Genomic DNA, 21547 nt, shown 5'->3' with positions numbered 1-21547 from the left:
GGAAAAGAGCACTCAAGGCAGAGAGAGCAGGCTTTGAGAAAGCTCCCAAGTGAGGGGTAGCTCGCTGTGCTCCAGGGACAGAAAGAGCCCAGTGTGGCTAGAAGGTGGGGAGTCATAGGAAACAGATCGGAGGGGCACAGGATATTTTAACCACTATGGATATTTTGACCCTAAGGATGTTTTGAATGCAAACATTTTAAACCAAAACATACCAACACTGAAAATGTTTTAAGAAGGTGTTCTCGGCCGGGCGCGGTGGCTCAAGCCTGTAATCCCAGCACTTTGGGAGGCCGAGGCGGGCGGATCACAAGGTCAGGAGATCGAGACCACAGTGAAACCCCGTCTCTACTAAAAATTAAAAAAAAAAATTAGCCGGGCGCGGTGGCGGGCGCCTGTAGTCCTAGCTACTCAGGAGGCTGAGGCAGGAGAATGGTGTGAACCCAGGAGGCGGAGCTTGCAGTGAGCCGAGATCGCGCCACTGCACTCCAGCCTGGGCAACAGCGTGAGACTCCGTCTCAAAAAAAAAAAAAAAAAAAAAAAAGAAGGTGTTCTCCAACTTGAACTCTATTTATCCAACTTAATTCTTCGATCAGAGTTTTGTTTTTTCCACGTGGTACGGTTAAACAAATGTCCATGTTTTTCATTCCATTGTAATTTTACCGAAACTGTTTTCATCGGCATCAATTCCGTGTACATTTTGCTGCTGAGATTGGAGGCACCCATCAGTGTGGGGGCTGCAAGCTCTTGACACAAGAGCTTGTGTGATTGACTGGGTAACCGCATCCCATTTTGGAAGATTTAAATTAAAACCAAAAAAAAGATTCATGGTCAAGATTTGATTCTTTTGTGCATTTTAGTCGATAATGAGTTTTCTTATATCCAGTTCTAGCCATCCTCAGTGTTACTTCTACCTGTAATATTTTTAGGTGGAGAGTTGTATTTATATCTCAGTTAATCTGTGGGAGGGATCAGGTGGAAAGGGTGGACTGCGAGAGAAGGGCCTGGGGAAGAGGAATGGCCCGGATCTTCCAGGCTGGGGCAAGCATTCTCCTAAAGCAAAGGGTGAAGCTTTTGGAGCTTTTATCCCGGAGCATGATGTGATCAGATTTGCCTTTATTTTTATTTATTTATTTATTTATTTATTTATTGACTGACAGGGTCTTATTCTGTCCCCCAGGCTGGAGTGCGTGGTGTGATCATGGCTCACTGCAGCCTCGACCTCCCAGGTTCAAGCTATCCTCCCACCTCAGCCTCCCGAGTAGCTGGGACTATAGGCATGCACCACCATACCCGGCTAATTTTTGTATTTTTTGTAGAGATGGAGTCTTGCCATGTTGCCCAGGCTGGAGAGCTGCCCTTTTAATAGTCTCCCTCTGGCTGTGTGAAGATGGGACTGGGAGGGAGAGGAAGTGGGGAAGTAGAGGCAGGGAGGCCAGTGAGGAGGCTGTTCTGCCCATCCAGGTGGTAAAGAGAAGTGAACTGGGCCAGGCGTGGTGACGTGTGTGCCTGTAGTCACAGTGCGTTCAGAGGCCAAGGCGGGAGGATCGCTGGAGGCCAGGAGGTCAAGGGTGCAGTGAGCTGTGATCACACCACTGCACTCCAGCCTGGGCGACGGGTTACAGAGAGAGTATGGGGTTAAAAAAGGGCAGGGTAATCTCTGTCCCGCTCCCCAGGATCCCGCCACAGCCCTCCCCCAACACCCAGAATGCCCTCGCTGCCGTTCCCACATTCTTAGCTCCCTGCTCCTAGTATCTGAGGCAGCTTGGAGCCCTTCCCCACAACACCCAGGCTGTGGCCACTCGGAGTTTGCACAGAGTTGAGACCAAGAACTGGGGTGTTTCCGTTGGGGGTTTCTCCTTCTTTGCACTGAGGGAGAGTCGGGGATGCCCTGCTGAGGTAAGGGTCGGGGATGGAAGGGATGGGAATGGCCCTGGGATCCACCTACCTCGAGTCCCGCGGCTGGAGCCGCCCAGGCGGCCGCAGACCTGGCGGTGAAACAGACCCAGACACAGGGCGCTTGTCTGACCGTGCTCCGCCCTCAGGGTGTGACACTGGGCAGGGGGACAAAGGGGCCTCTGTCAGTGTGGGGCACTGCGCCCACCCGGGCCAGGCCAGGCGCCTGAGGAGGGAGGGAGGTGACCTGGGGGTGCTGGAAGAGAGAAGGTTGAAGGCAGACAGACCCCGGGTTTGAGTGCCATCTGGGCAAGTCTCTTCCTCTCCGGATCCTCAGTCTCCTCACCTGTAAAGTGGAAATCTCAGTCCCAACCTCCCAGACCTGGCATCAGCAGGGCCGACCTTGTTGATTGACTGACTACGCTTGTGTTATTTAGCAAACACATGTAATGATTACCACGTGCCTGGTTGCTAAACACTTTACAAATATTGACTCAGGTAATCCCCATAACGACCCTCTAAGAGTGTCGATTAAAAAAAAATTAACCATTTAAGGAATTAAAGTTAGTTTTATTTAGAAGTCTTACAGAGGACTATAGCACAAGGCCTACAGCCCTAAAACAGTTTTGTCAGACTGTTTTAAATCAGTGTTTTAGCTTATAGTTTATATGTAGGTAGTGGAGGTTCAAAATGACATCAACATGTGGCTACAAGAGTATATTGGTTATAGATTACGGAGGCGTAATCATTAACTCTGTCAGACATTATTTTATGTGCAAGAAAAGGCAAGGACTACAGTCATTTTATTTTTATGGAGACGGGGGTCTTACTGTGTTCCCCTGGTTGGTCTTAAGCTCCTGGCCTCAAGTGAACTTTCTGCCTGGGATTCCCAAAGTGCTGGGATTTACAGGCATGAACCACTGTGCCTGGCTAGGACTGGGGCCATTGATCTTTTAAGGAATATAGTGATTCAGGCAAGAGAAGGGGGGCGGTGGGAGGTGCTGTGTTTTATCTTGTTTTGTCTTTAAAACTCTTTTCAGAGAGCTGCAGATAAGCACAGAGTCAGGGACTTTGTGAAATTATCCTGGTAAGCAGAAATGAGCAAATGACTTCTGATGTTTGCTACTTTGTGTCACAAGTTTTTTCTTTTGGTCATAAATCAGCTGCCTGGTTGTATTTAAAAGACAAATGCTGATTGTGTCAGGTAACTAGGAAGGCTTTTTTCAGGAAGACTGATTGTTTTCAGTTGTGCTTGTAAGAAATGAGCGCCCGTGTGTGTTGGCGGACACCTGTAATCCCAGCTACTTGGGAGGCTGAGGCAGGAGAATTGCTTGAACCTGGGAGGCAGCGTTTGCAGTGATCCGAGATCACACCATTGCACTCCAGCCTGGGCGATGGAACAAGACTCTGTTTCAAAAAAATAAAAGACTTTAAAAGTTATATGAATGCAAAAATTTTAATTCTTTTAAAGTTCAGTTTTTTAAAGTAATCAAAAACTTAATAAAGACAACACAAGATTTTCTTGGTAAAATGTAAAATCTTTGTTTTTTGGGCCAGTTACCAGAAAACAAAGACCTCCTGTAGTGTGACTGATTTTTTAAAACATTTTGTTATGGCCAGGCACAGTGGCTCATGCCTGTAATCCCAACACTTTGGGAGGCCGTGGTGAATGGATCTCAAGGTCAGGAGATCGAGACCATCCTGGCTAACATGGTGAAACCCTGTCTCTACCAAAACTACAAAAAATTAGCGGGGCATGTTGGTTGGCTCCTGTCATCCCAGCTACTCGGGAGGCTGAGGCAGGTGAATGACATGAACCCGGGAGGCAGAGCTTGCAGTGAGCTGAGATTGCACCACTGCACTCCAGCCTGGGTGACAGAGCGAGACTCCGTCTCAAAAAAAAAAAAAAGCCAACATTTTGTCATGAGTCAGGAGCTTTGTGAAATTATGCTGGCAAGCAAAAATGAACAGGCATGGTTTCTTACATTTGCCACTTTGTCTCTCAAGAGGTACTGTTTTTTGTTTTTTGTTTTTTGTTTTTTGTTTTGAGAAGGAGTTTCATTCTATTGCCCATGTTGGAGTTCAATGATGCAATCTTGCCTCACTGCAACCTCCGGCTCCCGGGTTCAAGCGATTCTCCTGCCTCAGCCTCCCAAGTAGCTGGGATTACAGGCATGCACCACCATCCTGGCTAAATTTTGTATTTATAGTAGAGACGGGGCTTCACCATGTTGAACAGGCTGGTCTTGAACTCTTGACCTCAGGTGATCTACCAGCCTCGGCCTCCCAAAGTGCGGGGATTACAGGTGTGACCACTGCACCTGGTCTTGCCTGGCTAATTTTTGTATTTCTTGTAGAGACAGGGTCTCACTATGTTGCCCAGGCTGGTCTCAAACTCCTAGACTCAACCAATCCTCCTGCCTCAGCCTCCCAGAGTGCTGGGATGACAGGCATGAACTGCCACACCGGCTGATACCTGGTTCTTTAGCGGGGATGGAGAGGGTGTCCTGGAGCACCTTTGCCTGGGGGAACATAATTGTACTCTCTCTCCCGTCCCAGGGCTGGCCGTTAGGGCAAGGCCAAGAGAGCAGTGGGTGGGAGAGAAGCCAGATGCCACAAGAGGAATCCTGGGACCAGAGGCTCAGGTCAGGGGGTGGAGCAGGGATCTAGAGGAGCCAGTCACCACCCTGCCACTTTTGACCCAGTTGTGGGAGCAGGGGAGGCTGGAAGAGATTTGGTATTCCTTCAATAGAAGGTTGGTATTCCATCAGAATCTCTGGAAAGAGGTCGGGCCTGGTGGCTCACGCCTGTAATCCCAGCACTTTGGAAGGCCGAGGAGAGCAGATCACTGAGGTCAGGAGTTCGAGACCAGCCTGGTCAACGTTGTGAAATCCCTACTCACTAAAAAATATAAAAATTAGCTGGGGGCCGGGCGCGGTGGCTCAAGCCTGTAATCCCAGCACTTTGGGAGGCCGAGACGGGCGGATCACGAGGCCAGGAGATCGAGAGACGATCCCGGCTAACACGGTGAAACCCTGTCTCTACTAAAAAATACAAAAAAACTAGCCGGGCGAGGTGGCGGGCGCCTGTAGTCCCAGCTACTCGGGAGGCTGAGGCAGGAGAACGGCGTAAACCCGGGAGGCGGAGCTTGCAGTGAGCTGAGATCCGGCCACTGCACTCCAGCCTGGGTGACAGAGCAAGACTCCGTCTCAAAAAAAAAAAAAAAAAAAAATTAGCTGGGTATGGTGGCAGGCACCTGTGATCCCAGCTACTTGGGAGGCTGAGGCAGGAGAATCACTTGAACCCAGGAGGTGAAGGTTTCAGTGAGCTGAGATTACACTACTGGATTCCAGCCTGGGTGACAGAGTCAGACCCCATATCAAAAAAATTTTTTAAAATCCCTGGAGAGGAGGCCGGGCGCGGTGGCTCACGCCTGTAATCCCAGCACTTTGGGAGGCCGAGGCGGGTGGATCACAAGGTCAGGAGATCGAGACCATCCTGGCTAACACTGTGAAACCCCGTCTCTACTAAAAATGCAAAAAATTAGCCGGGTGAGGTGGCGGGCGCCTGTAGTCCCAGCTGCTCGGGAGGCTGAGGCAGGAGAATGGCGTGAACCCGGGAGGCGGAGCTTGCAGTGAGCCGAGATCGCGCCACTGCACTCCAGCCTGGGCGACTAAGCGAGACTCTGTCTCAAAAAAAAAAAAAAAAAAAAAAAAAAAAAAAAAAAAAAAAAAAAAAAATCCCTGGAGAGGAGCTTGGACATCAGAATCTTCCAAGGCTGCTCAGGTGATTCTTGTGAGTGGTTGTGGCTAAAAACTCTCAGGCAGGCCTGTCCCTCAGGTCAGCCAGGTCTGACAGAGCCCCTTCAGAGGGGCCCCTCCAAGTACTGGTCTTCTGCAAGCCCTCATCTGTTGTGGGAAGTCAGGGACCCCCAACGGAGGGACCAGCTGAAGCCGCGGCAGAAGAACATAAATTGTGAAGGTTTCATGGACATTCATTAGTTCTCCAAATTAATACTTTTATAATTTCTTACACCTGTGTTTACTGTACTCTCTGAATATAAATTGTGAAGATTTCATGGACACTTATCACTTCCCCAGTCAATACCCTTGTGTTTTCCTATGCCTGTCTTTACTTTAATCTCTTAATCCCGTCATCTTCTTCGTAAACTGAGGAAGATGAATGTCGCCTCAGGACCCTGGGATTGTATCAACTGCACAAATTGTTTGTAGAGCATGTGTGTTTGAACAATATGAAATCTGGGCATCTTTAAAAAAAAAGGAGGCCAGGCGCAGTGGCTCATGCCTGTAATCCCAGCACTTTGGGAGGCCAAGACGGGTGGATCACGAGGTCAGGAGATGGAGACCATCCTGGCTAACACGGTGAAACCCCGTCTCTACTAAAATACAAAAAAAAATGGCCGGGCGTGGTGGCAGGCACCTGTAGTCCCAGCTACTCGGGAGGCTGAGGCAGGAGAATGGCATGAACCCGGGAGGCGGAGCTTGCAGTGAGCCGAGATCACACCACTGCACTCCAGCCTGGGTGACAGAGCCAGACTCCGTCTCAAAAAAAAAAAAAAGGAGAGAACAGGATAATAGCGATGTTCAGGGGACAAGAGAGGTAACTTTGAACTGGCCGCCCGTGAGCCGGACGGGACAGAGCGATATTTCTCCTCTTCTTGTCCATCCTGATTCATGTGTTTATCTGCTTATTGTCTATGCCCATTCTTCTTCCCCCAACCCAGATTTGCAAGTTCCATGAGGGCCCCTTGGACTTTCATTCACTGCTAGATCCCAGGGTACAGAATGGATGGCCTGGCATGTAGTAGGTGTTCAGTAAATGTTTATTGAGTGAATTTATTGAGCCTCTATTCTGTGCCAGACACAAAGGGAGACACTATCCCTCTATCACCTCTTGGTTTTCCCAACAACCCCATGAGGTATATATTACCGGGTCCATTTTATAGATCAGAGAGATAAGGACTTTGCCCAAGGTCTGATGGCTCCTGTAGCTCAGGCCCTGTCCTCCACCCTGCCCTGCCTTCCAGCCAAGGCCTCTGAGCGGCCCTGCTGCAGGAAGCTGCTTGGAAGCTGCACCAGTGGGCCTGGGGGGGCGCAGGACATGTTGACACAGCCTGTCCTCAGGGCGTTTCTTGGAACCTCTCAGCTGGTTTTGAAAGGCCTCCTTCTTCATGGCCTGCAACGGCTGTGTGCCTCCAGCCACCAGACTGATTTGAGAGGAGGACTTTGATGTGGTCAGCAGCTGCTCCCTGGCCAACAAGGTGGACCATGGATACCCCACCGTCTCCCTCAGCCAATGGACTTGGAGGCTCTCCCTTCCCCACCCCAGGTGACCCTGGAATCTTGGAGTCATCCCCAGTCTGCCTCCATCCTTGTGAGATTAGGATAGGTTAGGATTAGTTTCTCATATTGAGGAGGAGAAGAGGACTCCAAGGCCTGAGTCAGTGGGCTGGGGTGGGAGGATCCTGCTGGACAAACTAAATAAAAGCTTCAGGAAATGAAGGGAGGCTCAGGGAGACTTACAGATCTTAATTTCCTCAGGATTGAACCTGGCTGGTAGTCAGGGCCTTTCCTTCCCAACACTTTCTGAATGCAGCTCTTTAAAGTAAGAGGAAAGGTGGCCAAGGTCCTCATGAGGACCCCTGGATCCTCAGGCTTTCCCTTCCCTTCCATGGGGCAGTATAAGTCTGTCCTCCCAGGAAGCTGACTGCCTTCTAGAATGCCGCGATTGTAGCTAATATTCTGGAGAGGGGGCCACCCCTGCTGTTGGACACCCCAATTTCCAGCCTCCTTTCTTATAGCTCTGGCCTCTCCTATACACCCCAGGTAGCTCTGCCAAGCTGGGTGAGGAGGTTGAAATAATTTCCGTTGTGTTGGCAACAAATACAAGCTGAATAGAGCTCTGGGCTGGGAAAAATTGGGGGCTGCCTGGCAGCCTTGGGAGGCAAGATGATGGGCAGGAGGGGAGCCTGGACATGGGGATGGGCACCCTGGGTTGGGAGAGTGAATCACTGGTGAGGTCTTTGGCATTCTACCCAAGCCTGTTTGTCTTTTTTTTTTTTTTTTTTTTTGCTCCATTAGATTCCAGTGCACAGCTGTGAGGAAGTTCTTTCTGTGGTCTTATCACCATCCCTCCTGCTGTAACTAATGACATCATCCCTCACGTTGCAATGGGCTTTTACTGTTTCTAGGGCATTTTCCTTCTTTCTTTTTTGGGGGGTGATGGGGGAAGACAGTCTTGCTCTTTCACCCAGGCTGGAGTGCAGTATCACAATCATAGCTCACTGGGGTCTTCAACTCCTGGGCCCAAACGATCCTCCTGCCCCAACCTCCTGAGTAGCTGGGACTAAAGGCATACACCACCATGCTCAACTAATTTGTTTTTTTTTTTTTTTTTTGTAAAGATAGAGTCTCAAACTCCTGGCCTCAAGTGATCCTCCTGCCTCAGCCTCCCAAAGTGCTGGGATTACAGGCATGAGCCAGTGTGCCTGGTCAGTTACGTTATTTTATTTTTTATTTATTTTGTTTCAGAGTCTCACTCACCCAGGTTGGAGTGCAGTGGCATGATCATGGCTCACTGCAGCCTCAATCTCCCGCCTCAGTCTTCCCCTGTAGTTGGGATTATAGGCATGCACCACCATGCCCAGCTAATTTTTGATCATATATATGTATATTTTTGGTTTTGTTTTTTGGTTTTTTTTTGTGTGTGTGTGTGTGTGTTTTGTGAGACGGGGTTTTGCCGTGTTTCTCAGGCTGGTCTCGAACTCCTGGGCTCAAGCAATCCACCCACCTGGTCCTTCCAAGGTGCCGAGATCACAGGCATGAGCCACCGCGCCTGGCTAGTATATTCTATGTTATCTAATTTAATCTTCTCGCACATCAGCCTTGAGTCAGGGGAGTTATTATTAGGCATTGTTGTTACCATTATCTCCATTTTACAGATAAGGAAACTAAGATGTGGAGAGAAGGGACAAGTTCCCAGTCACACGGTTAGTGGTGGAGTTGCAACATAAACAGTAAACACGTTTGCCTAACTTCAAGTTACTCCAGTTCCCCGCAGTCCCTCCAAATCACACCCGCAGACACACATGCTCACCTCTCTCCCCAACCTCCTCCCGCTTCCATCTTACCACAACCCCGAGGCCACCCCCAGAGAGATCATCCTGTCCATGCCCCTGCCTGTGCCCCAGTGCAGTGGAGCCTCCACGTGGCCTGTATCTGGAGCTCATCTGGTCATGGTCCAGGAGAAGGTGACAGTGGGGAAAGTTGGGGGAGTCAAGGGTGTCAGCTGCTGCTGCTGCTTTTTGAGCAAAGACTTTGAAAGTTTAATGTGATAATCTCATCCTGATTACTGAAAACTGAGGACCTTGGGCTTGTCCAAGAATCCATTACCAACCTCACATGAGGAGCAGGGAGGTTGCACTGGGTTCCTCACCTTCCTGCTCCCCCAATCCCCAAGCATACTGGGAAGGATCTGAATCTTGGTTGATTTTTTTTTTTTTTTTTTCTTAATGGAAAGAAGGTGTTTCTGGATCATGGTAGAGATTCAAGGCTTCCTACCTCAGGACCTGGACCAGGAGACCCCAGCCCTTTTCTTTTACATCTGGGAATTTAATATCCTAAAAAGTGCGGCTGGTTAGTAGGTTGTGAGGCCAGTCAGAAGGTGTAGAAAATCAGCTCAGCCGGGAATCCCCGGCCCTCACATCCCCCACCCCAATACACCTCCAGGGAAACTGAGGCCTGTTACTGTTGTCTCCACATCATCTCTGCCCAGAAGCAAACCAATTAGCACCGCGTCTGGTTCTGTGTTCCCAGCGCCTGTCTCATTATTTGGGGATTTATGTCCCGGTCACTGTGAAGGACAACTGTCCCGGTTTCCATCGGGGGAGCCTGGCCGGCGCTGGAGCCCAGCAGTGGCAGGAGGTGGTGCCGTCCTGCTTGGGGCAGGATGGAGATTTGATTTCAGGGGGATTTACAACCAGTGGGGAGCCGCCCTGGGCACATGGTGGCTCTGGGCTATTTTAAGAGGCAAAACGTTGGGGGAGGGGTCACAGTGGACTTGTTCAAGTGACTAGAGAGTCTGCCCTTTCAGTGGGAGCAGAAAGGACCCATGATGAGTGGGGTGGGGCAGGCCTACCCACTGTTGGGGCCTCTCCCACCCTCCTAGAGCCCAGGAGCCCAGAATGACGCCACCGGTCCTAGCCCCAGTCTGGGCTGTGGGCCGAGCAGGGAAGCTGCTGGCTGGGCCGGGGTCTCCGCTCCTTGCCTGAGCCCCTTTGCTGCAGGCTTTGCTTCCGCTGGGGACCCTTAGTGTTATTATTATGAACAATTCTTTTAACCACTTCTTATCTTTATAGTAGAAATTGTATTTATCGAACATTTGGGAAAGGCCCCAGGAGCAAGAAATAGGCACAGCCTTAAATCCAGGCCCATCAGCTCCTGTTCTGTGTGGGCCTCTTCCAAGCTGTGTAATGTTGAGGGTTGCGTAAGTCCCTTCACGTCTCTGAGCCTCAGTGTCCCTCTCTCTAAAGCCAGGACCAGCAACACCTAATTAATGATGCCCTATTATTAGTTGGGCACATGTTACATGGGGTACTTTGCAGGCATGATGTCACGTCATCCTCTACACTGTTACCTATTAATTGCCCTGTTTTAGAGATAAGGAAACTGAAGCTCAGAGAGAGGAAGTAACTTGCCTGAACTCACACAGCCAGAGCAAGGTGCCCGATGCATTTCTCTTTGCACCTACAGTGAGAGTCGTTTCATTCCTCAAATCCAGAAATATGTCTTGGTTACTTTCTGTGTGCCAGGCACTGTTCTAGGGCTGAAGAGTCATCCACAGACAAAACAGAGGAAGAGGAGACAGTGGATGAGACTGGCCAGTAGTGAGAGCTGGAATGGTCAAACTGGAGACTCAGGGGCTTTATTTAGACTAAGCGTCATTTTCTGGAGTGGGGAGGGCAACATTTAAGGGGCCTGAATCCCTCACTGAGCAAGTGGAAGGTGGACCAGGGAGGGCCAGCACCACCTGGCACCCCCAGCTTGCCATGAGCAGGAAGAATTTTTCCATTTGTTCTTCCTCTTCAGCCCAACTTGGTAGGAAAAAAGTTACTGGGCATATTGGGATAAGGCCTTTAGAGGCACCATGGTATAAAGGAAAGAGACAGCCTAGACTTTGGAGTCATCCAATGGGGTTCAAATCCACTCTGCCCTTTCCAGCTGTGTGACCTTGGGCAGGTAAGTTAACTTCTCAGAGCCTCCCCCTCTTTTTTTATTTTATTTTATTTATTTTTTTGAGACAGAGTCTCGCTTTGTAGCCCAGGCTGGAGTGCAGTGGTGTGATCTTGGCTCACTGCAAGCGCCGCCTCCCAGGTTCACATCATTCTCCTGCCTCAGCCTCCTGAGTAGCTGGGACTACAGGCGCCCACCACCATGCCCGGCTAATTTTTTGTATTTTTAGTAGAGACGGGGTTTCACTGTGTTAGCCAGGATGGTCTCGATCTCCTGACCTCGTGATCCACCGGCCTCATCCTCCCAAGGTGCTGGGATTACAGGCATGAGCCACCGCCCCCGGCCAGAGCCTCCCCCTCTTTATCTTCAAAATCAGGAGAATAGTAGCGACCTTTCAGGGTTAGTGGGGGACGAAATGAGTGGGAAAGGGCACGGGAAGGATCTGGCACACAGAAGGCCCACAATAGACGGCAGTGTTTTGCCTGCGTGAGGGGTTGGAGTTTAGGGGTGTGTTATTCCTAGGTATCTAGGTGAAGCCACGTCTTTGTGGGTGGCACTAAGCTGGCACCTGTGGTCCTGCTGAATGATCTCAACAGCCTGAGCAGAATGGGAGAGCCAGCAAGCCCAGACATACGGTCTGGGCCTCCCAGTGCAGGAAACCACCACTCACTCGGGGGCTGGGATAGGGAGGCTGAACTCACCAGTGCATCATGTGAAAATAGACCTGGGGGTTTCAAGGACCCTCAGTTCTATGTGGAGCTAGTTCAAGGCTGAAGAAAAGCTGAGGGACGGGCGGCATTCACAGAGGAGGGCAGAGATTGGGGGATGTTGTGCTGTCCCTTTTTCTGTTCTAAGGAGGATACCAAAAGCCTAAAAGAGTTTAGAGGAATGTAAACTCTTGGGATAACCAAACACCTGGAAACCATTTATTCAGCATTTTTAATTAAGTGGTTTAGATCAGGTCAGTTGGTCACCATGCAAGGTAGCAGGCAAAGGAAATGAATGAAGGCCCAGAATTACCCTGGGGGAGGAGCCCTCAGTATAGTTGGGTAACCAAAGCAGGGTTTGGGAGAGACAGTTTAATTAATACAGTGTGATAAGGGCAGTGTTAGGGTCTCATTAAAGGTGCCCTGGGAGCACATACAAGGGGGAGGCACATATTCAAAGGCTTCCTGGAGGAGGTGGCCATGTCAGGGGAAGAATAGCGGTGGCAAATGGGTCTCTTTAGCTGGGAGAAGAGCCCCTTTAGGAAGAAACTGCCTGCTGTGTTTCTCTGGCTGTGGAAGGTGGAGTGCATGTTTTCTGTGTTACCAGGCAGCAGATCTAGGACCAGTATGCAAGCATTATAGGGAAACAGGTTCCAACCCCCCATTTTAATGAATGTTAGCATATGGAATGGGCCATCTTGTTAGGCAGTGATCTCCCCGTCACTGGCATGTTCAAGCAGAGGCCAGAGGATACCTTGTCAAAGCTGCTACAAAAGGGACAGGATGACCTCTAAGATCCCTTCCAAGTCTGAACAACTGCAGTTCTCCACGGACAGCCACAGGATGTGGACTGTGATGGAGAGCAGTGTGACTAGATTAAGTAGAGGATGCGTGTGCTGTGGGATAGTGAGGTACACATGGTGTACCATGATTGTCCTCCCCACCTTGGATTTACTTTTTAAAAACATCTTTGGCCAGGCGCCGTGGCTCACGCCTGTAATCCCAGCACTTTGGGAGGCTGAGGTGGGTGGATATTGAGGTCAGGAGATCAAGACCATCCTGGCCAACATGGTGAAACCCCGTCTCTACTAAAAATACAAAAATTAGCCTAGCCTGGTGGCATGCGCCTATAGTCCCAGCTACTTGGGAGACTGAGGCAGGAATATCGCTTGAACCTGGGAGACAGAGGTTGCAGTGAGCTGAGATTGCACCATTGCACTCCAGCCCAGGTGATAGAGCGAGACTCCGTCTCAAAAAAAAAAAAAAAAAAAAAAATCCTTAATAACTGTTTTATTGAAATATTGCATACCATACAATTTCCCCATTTAAAATGTACGATTTAATATGACTTTACCTTAAAAATGGAAATGCATTTATTATTCATTCAACAACTACTTATTGAGCATTTATTAGGCATGCAATAAGCTTTGCACTGGTGTTGTGGATAGCTGGGAAATAAAGGTCCTGCCCTCATGGGGGAGACAGGTCAGGATCCAAACAAAACAATTACAACCTGGGAGATACACTAAGAGGGTGGTAAACTGGGTCTGAGACAAGGAGTGAGGAAGCTGGGAAAAGGGGGTCCTGGGGAGGTAACATTTGAGCTGGGGCCTGAGTGACAAGGAGATATCTCTGTGAATGTCAGAAGGATGTTCCCGGCTGAGGGGGCAGCAAGGGCAAGGCCCAAGGCAGTGGTGAGTTGGTGGATGGGTGGACCAGGAAGTGCTGGGAGACTTGGTGGCACCGTGGATGAGGCGTCCCTGAGGCTCCCACCATGGGGCCTCCTCTCTGCATGGCCTGGTCCCCAGGAGGCTTGCCCCAGTGCCAGGCAGGTGAGCGGTACCACCACTTCTTCTTTGGCTGCAAGAGCCCTCTCTGTCCACTTTCCTTGGCTCTTTCTTGCTCTGTTATTGCTTCTCCAATAACAGAATGGTGACAGTGCTCTTGGAGGTCATGTCACCAGCCCCTGCCTCCTGCTCTCCCTGGTTGGCTCCATGCCCCTGTGTGTGCCTACTGTGTGCTGGACCCTGTGCTCCGATCCCCTGGGAGGAATCAGAAAGGACTCTCAGCCACACACACTGGTGGAGTCTCCCCAGCAGGCTCTGGCTGTCTCCCCTGACCTCCAGAGACAGTGCCTTGGAGCAGCCTGGAGTCTCCCATTTGGTGCCCACTTCCTGTGTGACTTTGGACCAGTTACTTAAGGTCCACAATCTTTTTTTATGCTATTTATTTATTTATTTATTTTGAGACGAAGTTTCACTTTTCTTGCCCAGGCTGGAGTGCAGTGGGGTGATTTTGGCTCACTGCAACCTCCACTTCCCAGGTTCAAGCGATTCTCCCACCTCAGCCTCCTGAGTAGCTGGGATTACAGGCATGCCACTACCCCCGGCTAATTTTTGTATTTCTAGTAGAGTCAGGGTTTCACCATGTTGGCCACGCTGGTCTCGAACTCCTGACCTCAAGTGATCCGCCCGCCTCGACCTCCCAAAGTGCTTGGATTACAGGCGTGAGCCATTGCGCCCACCTAGGTCCCCAGTCTTTCATTTCCTGGTCTGTAAAATGGGGAACTGCACCGCTCTGGGCAGAGTGATTCTGAGGTTTGAATGTGATCCCCCTGGCACCCAGCAGGTGGTCCATGAATGTCAACTTCCTCCCACTCCCTGAGTTTCCTCCCAAAAGAGGGGCCAGCTTGCCGGAGGGGCGGAAGGGGGTGCTGGCAGGGGGTAGGGGAAGGCAGCCAGTTTGGGGTCCCCTTCCCTGAGCTCTGGGATCCCTGGGGAGCCTTCAGGTACGCTGGGCCTGGTCAGCCAGGCGTGGGCGGGATACTCACCCGTGGGCCCAGCTCTTCAGCCAGGAGGGCCTCTGAATCTCCCCTCTCTTCCTCTCACCCGGGGAGCCCCACCGCTGAGCCCCTCTCCCGCCAAGGCTCTCCTGGGCTGGCCGGGGCGGCGCGACTCCTGGCACCTGCTCCCGTCGGGCCGCCCGGGGGCGGGCTCGGAGACGCGGCGGCTGTCCCGGGACGCGCGGGGCCGGGAGCTGCGACTCAGGACCGCCCCGGGTGGCCGCGAGAGGCTGGACGCAGCCGGGTTTGTCCGGAGCGCTCTCCAGGTAGGCGCGGGCGCGGGACTCGGGCCCTCACTCCCCGCCGCCCATCACGGACCCACGCGCTGTGGGGGCAGAGCCGGCGGGAGGGGGCCCGCCGCGTGCTCAGCGCGTAGGTGGCTCTGCAGGGCTGGGGGCAGCGGCGGAGACCCTGCTCGCCTGGTGACCGGGAGAGAACCGCAACTTAACCGGAAACTGAGGTTGCGAGGAGGACAGCAAGGGTGATGGCAGGAAGGACTTCCAGCTCCCATTAGGGGGAGGGAGGGAGAGAGGGTGAGACTTCCCCTCTACTTCCACCCACCCTAAGGAGGGACCATTCTCCGGAGACAGGGGGCTCGACCAAATAACCCACCGACTTTCCTTAAGAAGTTTAGAGAATCCAAAAGTTGATCCACCCCTATCAATACTGAGATGGAATAGAAGGGAAGGGGCGGGGGAGGGAAGAGCAACAATGATCTTTTGCTGGGTGCAAAGAGTAATCCTGTTCCCCCACCCTCCATCTCATTCACAGTCATTGGAGGCCTTCCTGTCCCGCCCCTTCCTGCCCCCAACGTGCAGAAGGTCTCATATTCAGCAAGGGGTATAGGGGGAGCCCCTGGCCAGAGCACTCTGCCCCCACCCACAACTCAAGAACAGTCCCAGGAGCTCCCAACTCTCAACCCTCCTCCTTCTGGCTTCCAGGACTCAGGCCCCTGCCCTGACTTGGACGTGGTGACTAGTGGGAGGCAGGGAGTGGGGTTTGAGGGAGCTCCCCTTCTGGGTCCTATGGGATTGGGCAGGGAGAGCAGGCAGGAGATAAACCCCGGCTGTGCCAGGATCCTGAGCCCCGGTGCTCCTAGGAGGGGGCATGTGGCAGGTGGGTCTCCTCTGCCTGCTGAGTGTGATCAGGGCAACAGGTCAGATTTCCTGGGATTTGCCTGGCAGCAGAGGCAAGGACAGGGGGTACGGAGACAACCACCCCACCTTAGAGGCAGTTGCTCTGTGTTGCCACTGTGGACCCTGCAAGGAGAGATGCAGGTTAGACAGCAAGAAGGACTTCCTTCCTGAGGGGAGGGGTCTTTGGGGGAGTCTCAGTGGCCAGCAGAGCCAGCCCCTGTCTTTGGGGGTGTCAGGAGGACTGAGGCCCTCTGGAGGATGCAGACAACTGGGGGTGAGGACAGAGCAGACCAGGGAGGGGAGGCAGTGGGGGACAGTGACCTCACCTCTGGACCATCCTGCTCCTTCACCTCCTGTGCCCTCTCTCCCTTCTTTGGAGCTGGAGTGTTGGCTTTCAGCAGCTCACTCCTGAAATCCCCAGCACCCAGAAGTCCCCAGGGGAAGGTGACAGGCTTCCTCTGTCACCACTTCAGATGGGAAGACAGACATGGCTGCCTTGGGTGTGTCCAGCGGAACGCCTCACCTGGCACCTAGACCAGCTATTGCCTAGCCCCCGGGCCTCCTGTTCTGGCAAAGCAGGTTTGTATGCGCTGGGGGCTGGCACAGGTCACTCGACTCCTCTGGATCCTCTGAGGGGATCTCAGGGTGTGGCCCTGGGTGACCCAGAATAGGTGGGATGGGTGCCACTCTGTGGTGGCCACACCACTAAAGAGGGCTGTTTCCCCTTCCTCTCTTTCAGCACTGGGAGAGGGCAGTGGGGAGGTGGCAGGGTGGAGAAGCCAAAATGCTCAGTGATGGCCCCTCAGGGACACTCAGTGGCTACCCAGGCCCAGGAGGGCTTGCAGTCTGCTAGGACAGGAACAGATGAGGTTTCTCTTCCTCCAGGTGCTTCTCTCTGCAGCTGGGCTGGTGGGGAGGGCCAGGATCCCACACTCCTGCCTGTGACCCCATGAATGAGATGGGGGCTGCCAGGGTCCTCACCCCCTGCCCTTGCCTCATAGAATGGAGGAGACCTTTCCCTACCTACTTGCCTCTCTTTGTGATGCTGAGCCTCAGTTGCCTCATATGTCAAACCTCGCAGGATTGTTCTGAGGATTCACGTAGGCGTTCTTTCTGTTGTGTCCCAGGGGTAACAGGCATTTGCCACCAGGCGCACCCACCCTGCCTTTCTCCCAGGCTAAGGCAGAATCATATACCTTGACCTCCACTGCCTTCCACCTAAGCAGCAGCTGCTCTGTGTGGCCACTGCAATTCAGCCTGCAAAGGACCTAGGTGCCCAATCCCCTCTCTTACTTATTTTATTTTATTTTTTATTTTTTTTGATATGGAGTCTCACTCTGTCGCACAGGCTGGAGTGCGGTGGCACAATCTCGGCTGACTGCAACCTCCGCCTCCTGGGTTCAAGTGATTTTTTTGCCTCAGCCTTCCGAGTAGCTGGGATCACAAGCACCTGCCACCACACCCAGCTAATTTTTGTAGCTTTAGGAGAGATGGGGTTTTGCTGTGTTTGCCAGGCTGGTCTCAAACTCCTGACCTCAGGTGATCCACCTGCCTCGGCCTCCCAAAGTGCTGGGATTACAGGCATGAGCCACTGCATCCAGCCTATTATTTTTCACTTATTTATTTGTTTTTTTTTGAGACGGAGTCTCACTCTGTCGCTGGGGCGGGAGTGCAGTGGCGCGATCTCAGCTCACTGCAACCGCCGCCTCCCGGGTTCAAGCAATTCTCTCGCCTCAGCCTCCCAAGTAGTTGGGATTACAGGTGCTCGTGACCACGCCGGCTAATTTTTGTATCTTTAGTAGAGATGGGGTTTCACCATGTTGGCGAGGCTGGTCTGGAACTCCCAACCTCAGGTGATCCACCCACTTTGGCCTCCCAAAGTGCTGGGATTACAGGCATGAGCCACCGTGCCTGGCCCCCTCTCTTTAAAGACAGGAAACCAAAGCCCAGCGAGGCAGGGTCTGGCCCAAGTTTGGCTGGCCAGCCAGCCTGGCCTGGTCTGGGAAGTAGGCTGGGGAGGTGGGAAGGTGGCTGTTGGCTGACATGGAGGAAAATGCCAGAGGGTAACTGGGCTTGTTAAGGGTTTGAGGAGGGAGCCTGTCATGCTCTGCCAAAGGCTGGGGACAGGCCTCCAAACTTCCTCTCCGAATACCTCTTTAGGAGAAGCAGGCTTTTCTGGAGGATTCCTTTCCCAGGCTGCAGCAGAAACAACCGTCCGCTGCCTGTTTTCTGGCCTCCACAGTCCCCTTCACTGAGCCCTCTCTGGATGGACAGCCAGGGAATCTCATCACCTCATGGTGGCCAAGGACCCCATGGAAACCCAGGGACCTCATAGGCACTGGTCACTCAGCCAGAAGTGGTGGAGATGGGACCCCAGAGCCCTGCCTGAGTGCTCCCCCCACCCCACCCCTCAGCTCCACATTGACAGACACACAGGCAGACAGGCAGACAGACAGACAGAACCTGGGCTACACAGCTCTCCAGTGCAGGTGGTGTGAGCCTGCCTCCAAATGGGTGGCTCCCTCCCAGGGCCCAACCCCTGCCCTCTCTGCAGCAGCCTCAGCCCATCTCTCAGGGAAGACAGGGAACAGAGGGAGATTTAGCCAGCTTCCTATAGAAATCCCAGAGAGACAGACAGACAGATGGGTACATACACGCTCTTTTTCTCTGCTTTCCCCTTGTCCTTCCTCCCCACCTCTTTGACTCTTTCTACCCAGGGTGTAGCCCCTCTCTGCCAGGCACTGGGCCTGATAGGGGCTGCACAGCCCTGCCCCTCCCCAAAGCCCTTCTCTCAATCTGTGGCCCCCTCCCTAACCATCAGTTCAGGTCAGGGCTTGGCAGGCTTTAAGGAGAGGTGGGATGGGGCAGTGGGTAGGGACTTGGGCTTTGAGTCAGACAAGTATAGGTCTAGGTCCAGCCACAGAACCTCCCAAAGCCTGTTCTCTAATCTATGCGCTGGGATAACAGGTTAATAATGGTGCTCATCTCATGGAACTGTGAAGTTTAAGAGAGATCCTGCCTGGGCATGGTGGTACATACCAGTAATCCCAGCTACTTGGGAGGCTGGGGCAGGAGGTTCACTTGAGCCCTATGAGTTTGAGGCCAGCCTGGAGCCTGGGCAACACAGTCAAACCCCATCCCCTCGCAAAAAGAAAAAAGACCCTTTTTGTCAAGCACCTGGCCCACAGTAAGCCCTCAATAAATGGGGTTGTTACTTCATAAAGAAGAGGTGACGTGAGCAGCTGGGAGGTGAAGAAAAAGACAGGGAAGCCTCTATAATCAGCTCTTGCATCATCTTTCCATTTGCTTTGAAGCAAGTCCACTGCCCTGCTTTGGGACTCAGTTTCCCCATCTGCTTAAGGCAGCATGTGGACTAGGCCCTGTCCAAGTGTAGGTCCTGCTAGGGTGGGTCATGCTGGCTCTGAGTAGGGGCCAGGGTTGGGGATGTTGAGCTGTCGATGCTCAGGGCAGGGTTAGGCAGACCTGTGTGCTCCCATCACTGCCCACCTCTCCACACTTTATGACCGGGCTCCCCTAGCTTAGCTGGGGCAGGGTGGCTCCTAAGGGGACAGCTGGGAAGGCTGGGTCAGGCGGGGCAGGCTGCGGCAGGCCCAGGAGCCTGGCTGGGGGGAACACAATTAGCCTGGAATCCAGGCGGCCCCGTGAGCCCAGAGGCTATATATCACAGAGGTTTAATCAGCTGCGTGGCAGATATTTGCCCTCTTGGGCCATGTCCCCGGCCCGCCTGTCATAAATTGCACGGAGATTTCAAAATACCCTTGTCCCCATGCTGGCGGGGCAGGGAGCTCTCCTTGGCATGGCCAGGAAAATCTCATTCCTCTGAAGCCTCCACCCAGGGAATGAGACCTCTCCCCCGACCAACACTTGCACCTAAGACCTCCTTCCTGCCTCCTCCTGCTGGGAGGGTTGGGGAGGACATGGAGAGGCAGGGGAGTCACTGTGATGACCTCCATCTAGAGGTGAGAAGGTGCAAAATATTAGTGGGGGGCTCCATGCAGCAATGGGGGCCCTCTCACAATGGCAGTGACCTCCAGTGTGCCCTCTGTGGGAAGAGCTGTACCCTGGACCTGTGGTGTGGCTCCAGGAGACAGCTGCATTGATTCTGGAGTGTAGGGGCTGGGGTCTGTCCTGCCCAGAGGGTACTGAGTCTTCACCTACCTTCCCACTGGATGTTTGCTGCGCCACCTGGAGGCTATCTCTGGGACTGCTGCCCAGCCACAACACGTAGCAGCAGGGTTTGGAACCTCAAATCACCAAGCATTTATGACCACACCAGGGTCAGATCTATGGCACGTTAATTTGCTAGGGCTCCCATAACAAAGTGCCACAGGCTGGGTGGCACTTAAACAATAGAAGTTTATTGTCTCAGTTCTGGATCCTCAAAGTCCAAGATCAATATGTGTCAGCAAGGCTGGGTGTGGTGGATCATACCTGTGATCCCAGCACTTTAGGAGCCCGAGGCTGGAGGATCTATTGAGCCCAAGTGTTTGAGGTAACAGTGAGCTATGATCACACCGCTCCACTTCAGCCTGGGCGACAGAGCAAGACCCTGCCTTTTTTTTTTTCTGAGGCAGAGTCTCGCTCTGTCACCCAGGCTGGAGTGCAGTGGCACGATCTCGGCTCACTGCAACCTCCACCTCCCAGGTTCAAGCAATTCTCTTGCCTCAGCCTCCCAAGTACCTGGGATTACAGGCGCCCACAACCGTGCCTGGCTAATTTTTTTGTATTTTTAGTGGAGACAGGGTTTCACCATGTTGGCCAGGCTGGTCTTGAACTCCTGACCTTGTGATCCACCCGCCTCGGCCTCCCAAAGTGCTGGGATTACAGGCATGAGCCACTGCACCTCATCAATTTCACCTTTTTATAAGGACACCAGTCATGTACATTGGTCTAGGGGCCCACCCTATACCAGTCTGGCCTCATCTTAATAGCATCTGCAACGACCCTATTTCCAAATACGGTCGTATTCTGAAGTGCTGGAGATTAGGATGTCAACATATTGAATTTTGGGGGACACATCTCAACCCGTATCACATAGTCTCAGATGTTCAGTGACAGTCTCATTTCATGGTCTGGGCACAACGACACCCACACCATGGCACAGCTACACTGTGACATGCACACAGTGTAAGTGACAGAGATTCACCCTAACAAACAATGGGGTAACAGAGACATTTGTAGTGACCCAGGTACCTCATGACAGACACACAGGGTGACAGACTTCACTCACAAGCTGTAAGAGACAGACACACTATGTATTAATAACAGCTGATTGGCCAGGCACCGGTGGCTCACACCTGTAATCCCAGCACTTTGGGAGGCCGAGGTGGGCGCACCACGAAGTCAAGAGATTGAGACCATCCTGGCCAACATTGTGAAACCCCGTCTCCACTAAAAATTCAAAAATTAGCCAGGTGTGGTGGCGCGTGCCTGTAGTCCCAGCTACTCAGGAGGCTGAGGTAGGAGAATCACTTACACCCGGGAGGCGGAGGTTGTAGTGAGCCAAGATCGCGCCACAGTACTCCAGCCTGGGTGACAGTGTGAGATTCTGTCTCAAAAAAAAAAAAAAAAGAAAAAAAAAGGAAGCCCCGGCCGGGCGCGGTGGCTCAAGCCTGTAATCCCAGCACTTTGGGAGGCCGAGACAGGCGGATCACGAGGTCAGGAGATAGAGACCATCCTGGCTAACACGGTGAAACC

At 52.4% G+C, this 21547-nt stretch overlaps 1 protein-coding gene and 1 long non-coding RNA gene across 9 annotated transcripts in view; one reads left to right on the top strand and one right to left on the bottom strand.

The window, feature by feature from the left end:
• Window positions 1–21547, top strand: part of LOC105472133 (zinc finger protein 385C) — a 68554-nt gene that overhangs the window by 8022 nt on the left and 38985 nt on the right. Inside the window, exon 1 of one of the 8 annotated variants that reach the window (XM_024789875.2) lies at window positions 1637–1896. The exons of the other annotated variants lie outside the window; for them this stretch is intronic. The gene's annotated coding sequence lies outside the window, so the exon portion shown is untranslated. Of the gene's footprint in view, window positions 1–1636; window positions 1897–21547 lie in introns of those variants that run through there. 8 annotated transcript variants of the gene reach the window in all.
• Window positions 571–7574, bottom strand: LOC139359640 (uncharacterized). The gene is made up of 3 exons (XR_011615844.1): window positions 7437–7574; window positions 1946–2051; window positions 571–1604 (listed from the first exon to the last, which is right to left on the bottom strand). It is a non-coding gene; the product is annotated as an uncharacterized lncRNA (long non-coding RNA).

Source organism: Macaca nemestrina, chromosome 17 (genome assembly GCF_043159975.1).
Source record: "Macaca nemestrina isolate mMacNem1 chromosome 17, mMacNem.hap1, whole genome shotgun sequence".
Classification (NCBI taxonomy): Eukaryota; Metazoa; Chordata; class Mammalia; order Primates; family Cercopithecidae; genus Macaca; species Macaca nemestrina.
Note: the sequence above shows the minus strand (reverse complement) of the source record. Positions and strands in the feature narration are given on the sequence as shown.